Source organism: Psammomys obesus, unplaced genomic scaffold (assembly GCF_907164565.1).
Source record: "Psammomys obesus unplaced genomic scaffold, mPsaObe1.curated_primary_1811, whole genome shotgun sequence".
Taxonomy (NCBI): Eukaryota; Metazoa; Chordata; class Mammalia; order Rodentia; family Muridae; genus Psammomys; species Psammomys obesus.
Genome location: NW_026585504.1, coordinates 65,709,613 through 65,720,885, shown reverse-complemented (window position 1 = coordinate 65,720,885; position 11,273 = coordinate 65,709,613). Strand labels below are relative to the sequence as shown.

The window sequence follows — 11,273 nt, the reverse complement described above, 5'->3', positions numbered from 1 at the left end:
GAGATTATAGATGTGCAGCACCATTCCAGTTATGTGAGGCTGAGACACAAGCACAGAGCATGCGTGTATCGAGCAGACTACCAGTTCAGTTACACTCCAGACCCATCATTTTTCAATTGATAAGAAAGGAAATGATTGAATGCCCAGTGGATGCTTTGAACTCTCCACAGGACAGGATTAGCAGTGAGAAAGATTTCTACTTTACGGGCCAGGCATCTCTGAAAAACACACCAACGCACTCAGCATTTCTCATTTAGCAAACGCAGGTAAACTGCATTACACTTGTCTGGATCCCCAAACCTGGTTTCCTCCACAGTGTGAGCTAAGTGCATCCTGGGTAAGACTGCAGTCTAGTGGGAGCCTTGATGTGTGTGTGTGTGTGTGTGTGTGTGTGTGTGTGTGTGTGTGGAGGCTTGTGGTGGAGGAGGTGAAGGGGATGGCTAGTGAAAGATAAGTTCAAAGAGAGAAGTAGGGCACGGATTCTCAGTGGCAATGGAACACTTCAGCTGTTCTGCACCGCACAGAGGCCACTAAGGAGCTTTCTGAGTGAGTGAGAAATTATCTCTGTGTTTTGGAGGCATCCTTTGCATAATGAAGACCATACCAAGAGTACACAAAAATGTGGGGCTGGGCCATTAAGTTAGGAAACTGATAGAGTTTTCCATGTGACACATACTGGTGGCCAAGCTATGGCAGACTTTGAACCCTCTTTATAGGCAATCCATAGCCCTTGAACACCACACACTGCAAAGATAAAAGTAAGTGCTATTGCCCTATAGCGCGCCCTTCCCGACTCCTGTGCTGATGGGATGTGAGCGGTGGGAAGCTTGTGTGTGGGTGTCTGACTGGAAATATCTTTATTAATTCATTCTCACATATATTACATCCCAACTGCAGTTCCCCTCCCTCTTCTCTTCCCAGCTTCCCCCCCTCTCCCCTCCCCAGCCACTCCTAGAGAATCTTTAAAGGATTTATTTATTTCTTTATTTTATGTACGTGTATGCCAGAGAAGGGCACCAGACTCCAGTAGTTTTGGTTGTGAACCATTATGTGGTTGCTGGGAGTTGAACTCAGGACCTCTGGAAGAACAGACAGTGCTCTTAACCACTGAGCCATCTCTCCAACCCTAGTGATTTATTTATTTAATATAATTTTTATTTATTACAATTTATTCACTATGTATTCCAGCTGTAGTCCCACTCTCGTCCCCTCCCTCATCTCCTCCCATGCCCCTTCCCCAGTCCACTGGGGAGGACCTCCTCCCCTTCCATCTGACCCTAACCTATCAGGTCTCATCAGGACTGGCTGTATTGTCTTCCTCTGTGGCCTGGTCAGGCTCCTCTCCCCTTAGGGGGAGGTGATCAAAGAGCCAGCCACTGAGTTTATGTCAGAGACAGCCCCTGCTCCCTTTTTTAGGGAGCCTATTTGGAGACTGAGCTGCCATGAGCTACCTCTGTGCAGGGGGTCCAGGAGATCATCCTGAGTGAGCTGAGTGAACAGAAAGACACACATGGTATATACTCACTTATAAGTGGATATTAGACATAATGTAGGATAATCATACTAAAATCTGTAAACCTAAAGAAGCTAAGCAAGAAGGAGGATCCTGGGTTAAGATGCTCAATCTTCACTCAGAAAGGCAAATGGGATAGATATCGGAAGAGGGAGAAAACAGGCAGCAGGACAGGAGCCTACCACAGAGGGCCTCTGAAAGACTCTACCCTGCAGGGTATCAAAGCAGATGCTGAGACTCAGAGTCAGACTTTGGGCAGAATGCAGGGAATCTTGTGAAAGATCTGGAGGGGACAGGAGCTCCACAAGGAGAACAACAGAACCACAAAATCTGGGCACAGGGGTCTTTTCTGAGGCTGATACTCCAACTAAGGACCATTCATAGAAATTTATTTTTTAAAAAAGATTTTAGTTTGTGGAGTTCTGGAGCCAAGCTGAGCCCCGACCATGCTGCTGCACGCCGGACACCCCACATCGTGCATTAGCAGTCCCAAACGGTTCAAACTCAAAGAAGGCAACCCTCAAGGACCGCTGATCGTGAATCTTCTTAAGGAAGAGCAGGCCCCCTAGGACAAAGTTACAGTTCTTGGGGTTGGTGCTGTTGGCATGGCTTGTGCCATCAGTGTCTTAGTGAAGGATTTGGCAGATGAGCTTGCCCTTGTTGATGTCATGGAAGACAAACTGAAGGGCGAGATGACGGATCTCCAGCATGGCAGCCTTTTCCTTAGAACACCAAAAGTTGTCTCTAGCAAAGACTACAGTGTGACTGCAAACTCCAAGCTGGGCATTATCCCCAAGGGGGCCCGTCAGCAAGAGGGAGAGAGCCGACCCAGTTTGGTCCAGCGAAACGTGAACATCTTCAAGTTCATCATTCCCAACCTTGTGAAGTACAGACCAAACTGTAAGCTGCTCATTGTTCCTAGCCCCCTGGATATCCTGATCTACGTGGCTTGGGAAATCAGTGGTTTTTCCTCGAACCAGAGTCATTGGAAGTGGTTGCAATCTGGATTCTGCTCCATTCTGTTACCTAATGGGAGAAAGGCTGGGAGTTCACCTGCTTAGCTGTCACGGGTGTGTCCTAGAGGAGCACAGAGGCTCTACTGTGCCCATGTGGAGTGGTGTGAATGTTTCCAGTGTCTACCTGAAGAATCTAAACCCAGAACCGGCCACACCCAGACAAGGAGCGGCGAAAGGAGGTCCACAGGCAGGTGGCTGACAGCGCCTATGAGGTAGCAAACTGAAAGGTTTTATGTCTTGGGCCGGTGGCCTCTCTGAGGCTGACTTGGCTGAGAGCATAATGAAGAATCTTAGGTGGGTGCACCCCATTTTCACCATTATTATGGGATCGAGGATGATGTCTTCCTCAGTGTGCCCTGTGTCCTGGGACAACATGGAATCTCGGATGTGGTGAAGGTGACTCTGGCTCCTGAAGAGGAGGCCCGCCTGAAGAAGAGTGTAGACACAGTCTGGGGGATCCAGAAAGAGCCGCACTTTACAGTGTCCCCAGTCCTAGCACTTCCCTGTCCAGGCTGCAGCAGGGTTTCTATGGAGACACACACGGCCTCCTCCATCTGAGCTGTGCTTAGCGCAGTTGTGTCAGGTGATCTGGGGAAAGCCTCGGTTCCCCTGAGGTTAACCTCCACCCTGATGCTAAGCCGAGCTTGTGTAGTGTTAGTGTGACAGCCCACTGTCTCCAAGACACACCGCCAATTGTGTGTGATCCTGGGAGCCTGCTGTGTCCCTGTGTACCCTCAGCAGTCATGCCTAGGCCAGCGAGTTCCCAAGTAGCCACGATGGCTCCAGCGTGTGAGTCCGTCATGCAGATCCTGGGCAGAACTTTCTAAAGGACATTGTTCTGTGTATTATATGTGTCTTAGTGTGCACGGCAGTGTTGTGTAAAGTGAGGTCTGCATATGGATGATGCAGCCAACGACCCAAGTGTCATGTGACTATAAACACCAAATAAACCTTCAACAGTGAAAAACAGATAGTTTATTTTGCTCTGTATGTGCCAATGTGTGTGTCTGTGCACACGAGCGCAGGGCCCTGCAAAGGCCAGAGGAGTGGTGGAGCCCCAGGAACTAGAGTTACAGCTGGCTGTGAGCTGCCCTAGGCACTGGGAACCGAACTCCAGTTACCTGCAAGAGCAGCAAGTGCTCTTAGCACTGAGCCATCTGTCCAGCCCTGGGAATGAGAGTCTTGACTAGGTGGAACAGTAAGTATGGCATGTGGGGAGGGTTTATAGTGGGAAATAGAGTGGGGGAGCATGAAGGTAAGTGTGCAGTGGTGGAAGGGAGAGAGGGTTGATTGGAAGGGGATGTGGATTGGGGTGGGACAGTTGGGTTGAATTTTGAAGGGGAAGGATGTGATTCTGAACTTATCTGTAAGCGACCCTGCGCCCTGAGGCCTGTGAATCAAGCTTCAGTTAGAGAAGAGGGGGCTTTCAAGACAACAGAGCAGATGGTGGGGCAGGAAAATCTGTGGCCACTTCAGAAATTAATGACTTCTCTCACTCTGTTCTGTCTTTTCCTCCACACTCCGAGTTTTAAAGAAATCTGAAATGTCATAATTATGGCTTGAGTGCATAAGAAGAACCAAATCAGATGGAAACAGAATACAGAGCTATGGAAATTATTATGTAAATTACTTGGCAGGACCACAGACCCAGATCCTAGAGCGCCGGCTTAACCGTTCCTCTGCTGGCTGCTCAGCCTGTGTGAACTGGAGAATGGGTCCACACGGTTGGTGTATAGGCAGCATGGATCTCCAGCAGGGTCCTTTGGACACAGTTCTTCCACAAGAAGTCCCTGCTGGGGGAACTTAATTGTTTTAAGATTAATTTTGTTTTTAATAGTTTGTTGTGTACACGAGTTCCAGTGCCAGCAGAGACCAGCAGAGCATGCCTGATGCCCTTGGAGCTGGCATGACAGAGAGCTGTGAGCCCCAGATGTGGGTGCTGGAATTGAACCCCATTCCTCGGTTAGACAGTCGGCCTTCTTAACCTCTGAGCCACCATCTATCCAGCCCCAGGAATTTAACTTTAACTGGATAATAATAAAGTAAAGAATTAAGATTCAGTGAAAGGGAGCAAACGCTCTAGTCCTTTTCTCTCTCACAGGGTTTGTGGACTCTTTTATCACTCTGACACAGTTGCCATTTATGTCCCTCATGCTCTATGCTTGCCAGGTTTATTTTATTGTTGAGGAGGGATAAAGCTGCTTATGTAATTCTCTAGTCTCTGCTAAATGCAGAGCTGCTGTGATCATCTCAATGGTGTTAGGTTCCTGAGTTCTGCAGGCAAACCTGTTCACCCTCATTTCATTGAAAAGAAAAGACAGGAGAGCACACATTCAGCCTGAATGTGTGCACACACATCAGTCTCAGGAAAGACCCCTGTGCCCAGATTTTTTTGGTTCTGTTGCTCTCCTTGTGGAGCTCCTGTCCTCTCCAGATCTTCCTATCTCCCCCTTCTTTCATGAGATTCCCTGCACTCTGCCCGAAGGTTGGCCGTAAGTCTCAGCATTGCTCTGACACCCTGCAGGGCAGAGCCTTAATTTGCAGGTAAATGGTGGGAACTGGAAAAGATCATCCTGAATGAGGTATCCCAGAAGCAGAAAGATTCATAAGTGGATATTAGAAATCAAATATAGGATAAACCTACTAAAATCTGCACACCTAAAGAAACTAATTAAGAAGGACTCTGGCTAAAATGCTCAATCCCCAGAAAGTCAAAGAGGGTGGACATCAGAAGAAGAAGAAAACAGGGAACAGGACAGGAGCCTGCCACAGAGGGCCTCTGAAAGGCTCTACCCTGCAGGGTATCAAAGCAGATGCTGAGATGAATGGAGGTTTTTTTTTTTCTCTTTACTCTTTGACGAAGGGATGGTTTCACAGTACGATGCTCTAGCCAAGTTCTAGACAGAAGGCAGGAAAAGAAATGGGGTTTGTGTCCACTCACCCCTCAATCCCCCAGGTGTAAAACCCTGACTCTGGTGACTAGAGACTCAGGAAGCCTCAGTGGGATGCTTCCTGGTATCTGTGAGATTCGAAGACTCCTGAGCAGTGGTCTGGCGTAGACGGTAAGATTTCACACACTTGGCGTGGCATTCCTCCGCCCCGGGAACACTTCTGTCTTCATAGACAATGTGGCCGTGCAGTTCATGGTGAGCTTTTGCATCTTATCAGCAGCGTCCCAAGCATCACTGATTAGAACTGGGATCACACATTTCTTGTGCACACTCCCTCCCCACAAGGCTTAGGATTCATGGTAAAAGAGGAAGCAGAAAGACTGTGAGAGCTGAGGTAGTGGATGTCCGCAGCGAAAGACTATTAGACAGGCATGAGAAGGCCATTGCACAAATGGCCTCATGACTATGTCAGTACCCACAGGGCTCGCAACAAGATCAAGGCAGACATCCCAGAATAGATGGGGAAGGTAGTTCCTAGCTCCCCCACCAGCTGAGGAGCTAGTGATGGATGGCTGCTAGAGGAGGGAGAGGGTTTTCTTTCATGACACAGTCCCTGAGAGGCTAGCCTTCTTCCAATAGATGACCCTCCCCGTGCTCATATGGGCGGCACTAAGGGAAATCAGTGACTTTACAGAATGAGCACATGGTGGGTGGGACAGAGAAGGAACTGGAGGGGAAGAAGCAAGGGTGGGCCTGATCAAAACACAGTATATGCATATATCAAACTTTGAAACAATTAACAAAATCCTTGTGCTTTTCAGTTTTCTTTTTCCAAAGAGTTCAACACTAGATGCTTGAAAATACACCCTTGGCATAAGTTCCGACAGGGCAGGTCAGGTTTATTTGTTTGTTTTTCATTGTTTGAGGTCTGGAAATAAATTTATTTCTTATCAAGGCTGGGAATTAGCTAAATAAATTGTGACACAACTGTACTAGGGAATAACATACAGACATTAGAAAAGGTGAATTAGATAACTTACTGTGGATAACTTGAGTAAATTTGGATTGCAAAAATAGATACAAAGATACGTATATAATTTGTTTCCATTTTATACAGTGAAATGTCCTGAATAATATCGTATACATGTGTACATGGATACTGTATACATGTTTATTGTAGTCTGTGTAAGATTTAGCAAATTGAAGGAAAAATGAAAAATTTCAATTCAGATGGTTAAAAAGACATCATACACCTTTTGTCCTTTCCTTGTATCTGTTTGGCCCACCTTAATTTCAAAATTTTATTTAAAATAATTATTAGAGAGAAAGAGAGAGGGAGAGACAGTAAGAGAGTTGGCAGCATGTGCGTGGAGGTCAGAGGACAACTCTGTAGTAAGATCTTTCTACCTTTATGTGGGTTCCAAGGTCGAACTCAGCTCTCCAGGTTTGCACAGAAAATGCCTGTATTCACTGACCTATCACAATTGCCCTTATATTTTGTAACTGAAATTATTTTTTACTACTGTTTTATTTAATTTTAGCACCATTTACACTTCTGCCCATACAGTGTTCACCTACATCTGGCTTGAATGGAAGTCATTATAGGACAGTTGAGGTGGTGTCTCAATAGAGTTCTGATTTTAATTTTCCTAAGGATTAGCAATGTTTTGAACCTTTTCTCTCCACACACCCTCCCCCCTCTCTCTCCCTCTCTCTCTCTGTGTGTGTGTGAAGACCTGTGGAGGTTCAGGTGCAAGTGTATGTGGAGTCTTGAGGTCAGCTCAGAGGTAATCTCTCAGGAGCTGCTCATCAGGACTTTTCAGATGGCCCCTCACTGGCCTGGAGCTCACCAAGTACAATGGCGTGGGTGGCTAGTGAGCCCCAGGGCTCCTCGTGTCTCCATCTCCTCAGCAATTACATTCCAAGAACCTGATTCCATGCTGTCTTTTTTAAGTCAGAGTTTTGGGGAATCCCACCAGGTACTTACATTGGAAGGCAAGTGCTTTCCTGACTGAAATGTCTCCCTAGCCCCTCACTGTCTGCCATTGTGTGGAGTGGCTGCTGCTTCCTACTGGCTTTCACTGTGACACCAATATGGGACCAAAAACCCTGGGAACTGATTTATCAATGGTCTCTTTTTCCCAGGTGAGTAATGTTGAAATGTACTCCGTATGACTCCTGACTTGTACTCAGAAAACAAAAGCAAAAACAAAAAACAACTCCTTAGAAAACAACCAAATCAGAAACAAAACAAAACCCCAGCCAACCAACAACAAAAAATCAATAAACAAACAAACAATAACAACAAAATCCTGATTTCCTGAAAGAAGTGCATGTCAAATCTCTAGAACATGTGAATGTTATGTATTTGGTAAATTTTTTTATTTCCAGATGGGATTAAATTCAGGATTTTGAAAAGAAGAGATTATCCTGGATTATCTGGGTTGCTCTAGACTGAATGTTAAGTGTCCTTAAAAAAGATTATCTATTTTAGGGAAATTTTAGAGTCACAGTGAGGATGATACAGAAGCATCTAACGGCTCCTTTTGCCTTCATTCCTGTATAGCCTCTCTCACTAACTACATCCCAACTACTTTTGGGAAAATTGCCAACCTACACTCACACATCCTTGTCACCTAAAGTCCCCAGCTTACACTCACATCTAGTCTTGGTTTTGTGCTTCCTAAAGATATGCAGAAGCTTATAATATGTATCCGCCATTATCTTGTACTATGGAAGGTTTTGCTAAGCTAAAGATCCCATATATTCTGCTAGTCTACCTAATCATCTTTCCTGATCCTAATCTCCTCATAACCACTGGTCTGTTTTTTTGTTTTAATGTGTCTGCATGTGTGGCAGGGAGTGGGAGGGTAGGTATACACCTTCCCTGAGGAGGCCAGAGGCCAACAGTGGACACCATTCTTCAGGGGTTTTTTTTGGCCAGAGGAGCAACCCATATTTACCCAGAATTCAGTAATTGTGCTAGGCTGGCTGGCCAGTGAGACCCAGGGATCCTCCTGTTTCTGCCTCCTCAGTGCTAGGATTTCCGCCATGCCTGGTTTATGTGGAGCTGGGGATTGAATCCAGCACTTTGTGTGCTAGGCAAGTATCCTGACTGAATCATAACTCTAGACTTAAGATATTTAATGTTAAAGAAGTCTAATTTACCCTCCCTCTCCCTCCCTTCCTTCCTCCCTCCCTCCCTCCCTTCCTCCCTCCCTTCCTCCTTCCCTCTCTCCTCCCTTTCTTCCTCCCTTCCATCCTCCCTGTATTTCATACATTATCTTTTGGTATATATAAATTATCTCTACTGTGATAGTTTTAACGTTAACTTGACACAACCTGGAATAATCTGGGAATAGAGTCTCAATGAGGGAATATCTGCACTGTGTTGCCCCTTAAGCATGTCTGTTGGGGATTTCCCATTGTGGGTGTTACTATTCCATAGCTACGTGTGTGTGGGGAAGTGTCCTAGACTATATCACTATAGAGAGTAAGCTGTGCACCACACTAGCATGCACGTATTAATTACTCTCTGCTCTTGACTGTGGGTGTGGCATCTCTAGCTGCTTCAACTTCCAGCTGCCTTCATGTCCTAGCAACAATGGACTATAACCTGAACTGTGAACAAAAATAAAGCCTTTCTCTCCTAAGTTGCTTTTTGTAAGTGTATTTTATTAAAGCAACAGAAATGAAATTAAGATGATCACTTAAGTCAACATCATTCTGCATATTTTGTCTTTTATATTTTGATTCCTAACAGTTCAGTTTTTTTTTTTTTTATGTTTAAACATTAGGCCTGTGGTCCATAATGATCTAAGAATGGGTAGTCTATGTATCTGTTTGTTTCGCCTGGGACTACCCAGTTGTTCAGTCGAGTTGATCGAAAAGATCATATTCTTTCCATTGTATTGCCTTTGCTTTTTTGCTGATGATACATTGACTATGTTTATGGGGCTCTATTTCTGGGCTCTCTCTGCTATGCTCCAATTATCTGCCTTTGTATTCCTTCTCTAGCACTGTAATGTCTTGAACTTGAGATTTCATAGGTATAGTATCCCTGACATTTCTAGGAAATACAATCTCACAGAAGGACATCCTGTTCCTCTGTCTCTTAAACTTTCCTCTTTTTCCTCAATATTACCTGAGCCTTAGATGAAGAAATCATACTGCAGATTGGTCAGCTGGGGCTGAGCAACACACAATCTCTCGTTCTCTGTATTTTGATCATTGTGGTTTTCTGTAATGATCTTCATCTGTTGCAAAGAGAAATTTCTTTGTTGAGTGATGAGAGATGCTACAACTATCTGTGGTATAAGGATAAATATTTAGAATAAAGTTAGGAATGGTGCTGGTTTAGGAAAATGTTGTTAGAATCCTCTAAGATTCATAAACTCACTAATCCTGGGTAATTGGCTAGATTTTCAGTGCTAGGCATGATTTCCCTCTTGTTGAATGGGTCTTAAGTCATATTAGAGAGCTGTTGGCTACTACCAAGAGATGAGTGCCACTATTGTACCCTTGTGTGTATATATATTATATATCTATATCTATATCTATATCTATATCTATGGTGTATATTGGGTATATTATATAGCTCATAGGTATTATAGACGGGTATACTACTAGTTACTTCTCTCCCTTTGAAGCTTGCATGACACCTTCTGCTACCATGAAAGTTCTTTTTGTTTGTTTGTTTGTTTGTTTGTTTGTTTGTTTGAGACAGGGTTTCTCTGTGTAGCTTTGGCTATCCTGGACTCATTTTGTAGACCAGGCTGGTCTCAAATTCACAGAGATCTGCTTGCCTCTGACTCCGGAATGCTGGGATTACAGGAGTGGGCCACCACACCCATCGTCTTTTTTTAAAGATTGATTTCATTTTCAAATATGTGTGTATGTCTGTGTCTGTGTGGGAATATGTACACATGACTACAGGTGCTACCAGAGGCTAGAAGAGGGTCATATCTCTTGATGCTGGAGTTACAGGTGGATGTGAGCCCTACTGTGGGTGCTGGGAACAAAACTGGAGTCCTCTACTAGAGAAGGACGTGTTCCTAATCTCAGAACCATCTCTCTTGCCCTGCAACTTTATTCTCACCTTGCAACATCATATATTCAGTTCTAGGTATTTGTTCTCCATTTAAACTATAGAGTCAGTTGGTCCAATATTCACCAATTATAATATACTAATATTTTTATTGGAGTTACATTGACTCAACAGGTCAAGTGGAAGAACTCATCTTGACTAATGAATCTTCCTATCCATAAATATTGGTTATCATTAGTTTTCTTTCATCAGAGTTTGTGTTTTCTTTCTGTAGATCGTGTTCATATCTAGTTAGATCTATACCTAAGCATTTCATTTCTTAGAATGTTAATGTATGTAGAACTGGATTTTTAGTTTAAATTTCTACTTGCTTGCCACTAGTATCTAGGAAAGTAATCTAATTTGCCAATCAACCTCCATGTTTTTTGTCCAGTTATCTATCATTGATTCCAGCATAACTGTATTAGGGTCTGAGAGAATAGGTTATGTTTTCTATTCTTTTCTACTTACAGAGTGCATTTAATGGTCCTGAATGTGGTCTGTTTTATTGAATGTTTTATATGACTTTGAGAAGAATGCATACTCTGTTATAGTTATAAAGTTATTTACTGATATTGATTGATGGTACTATTGAGTTCAATTGTGTCTTTTCTAGTTTTCTGTTCACTTTTGACAGGGGGATGTTGAGATGCCAGGCTATAATGGTGGATATATTTATTTCTCCCCAGAGTCTCTCAGATTTTACTTCACACACACACTCACACACACACACACACACACACACACACACACACACACACACACAC

At 44.2% G+C, this 11,273-nt stretch overlaps 2 pseudogenes; both read left to right on the top strand.

Moving 5' to 3' along the window:
- The first annotated feature begins 2,082 nt into the window (after positions 1-2,082).
- On the top strand, positions 2,083-3,087 carry LOC129673460 (L-lactate dehydrogenase A chain-like; annotated as a pseudogene).
- Positions 3,088-3,778: 691 nt separating this feature from the next.
- The window catches only part of LOC129673453 (40S ribosomal protein S2-like), an 83,800-nt pseudogene continuing 76,305 nt past the window's right edge, over positions 3,779-11,273 (top strand).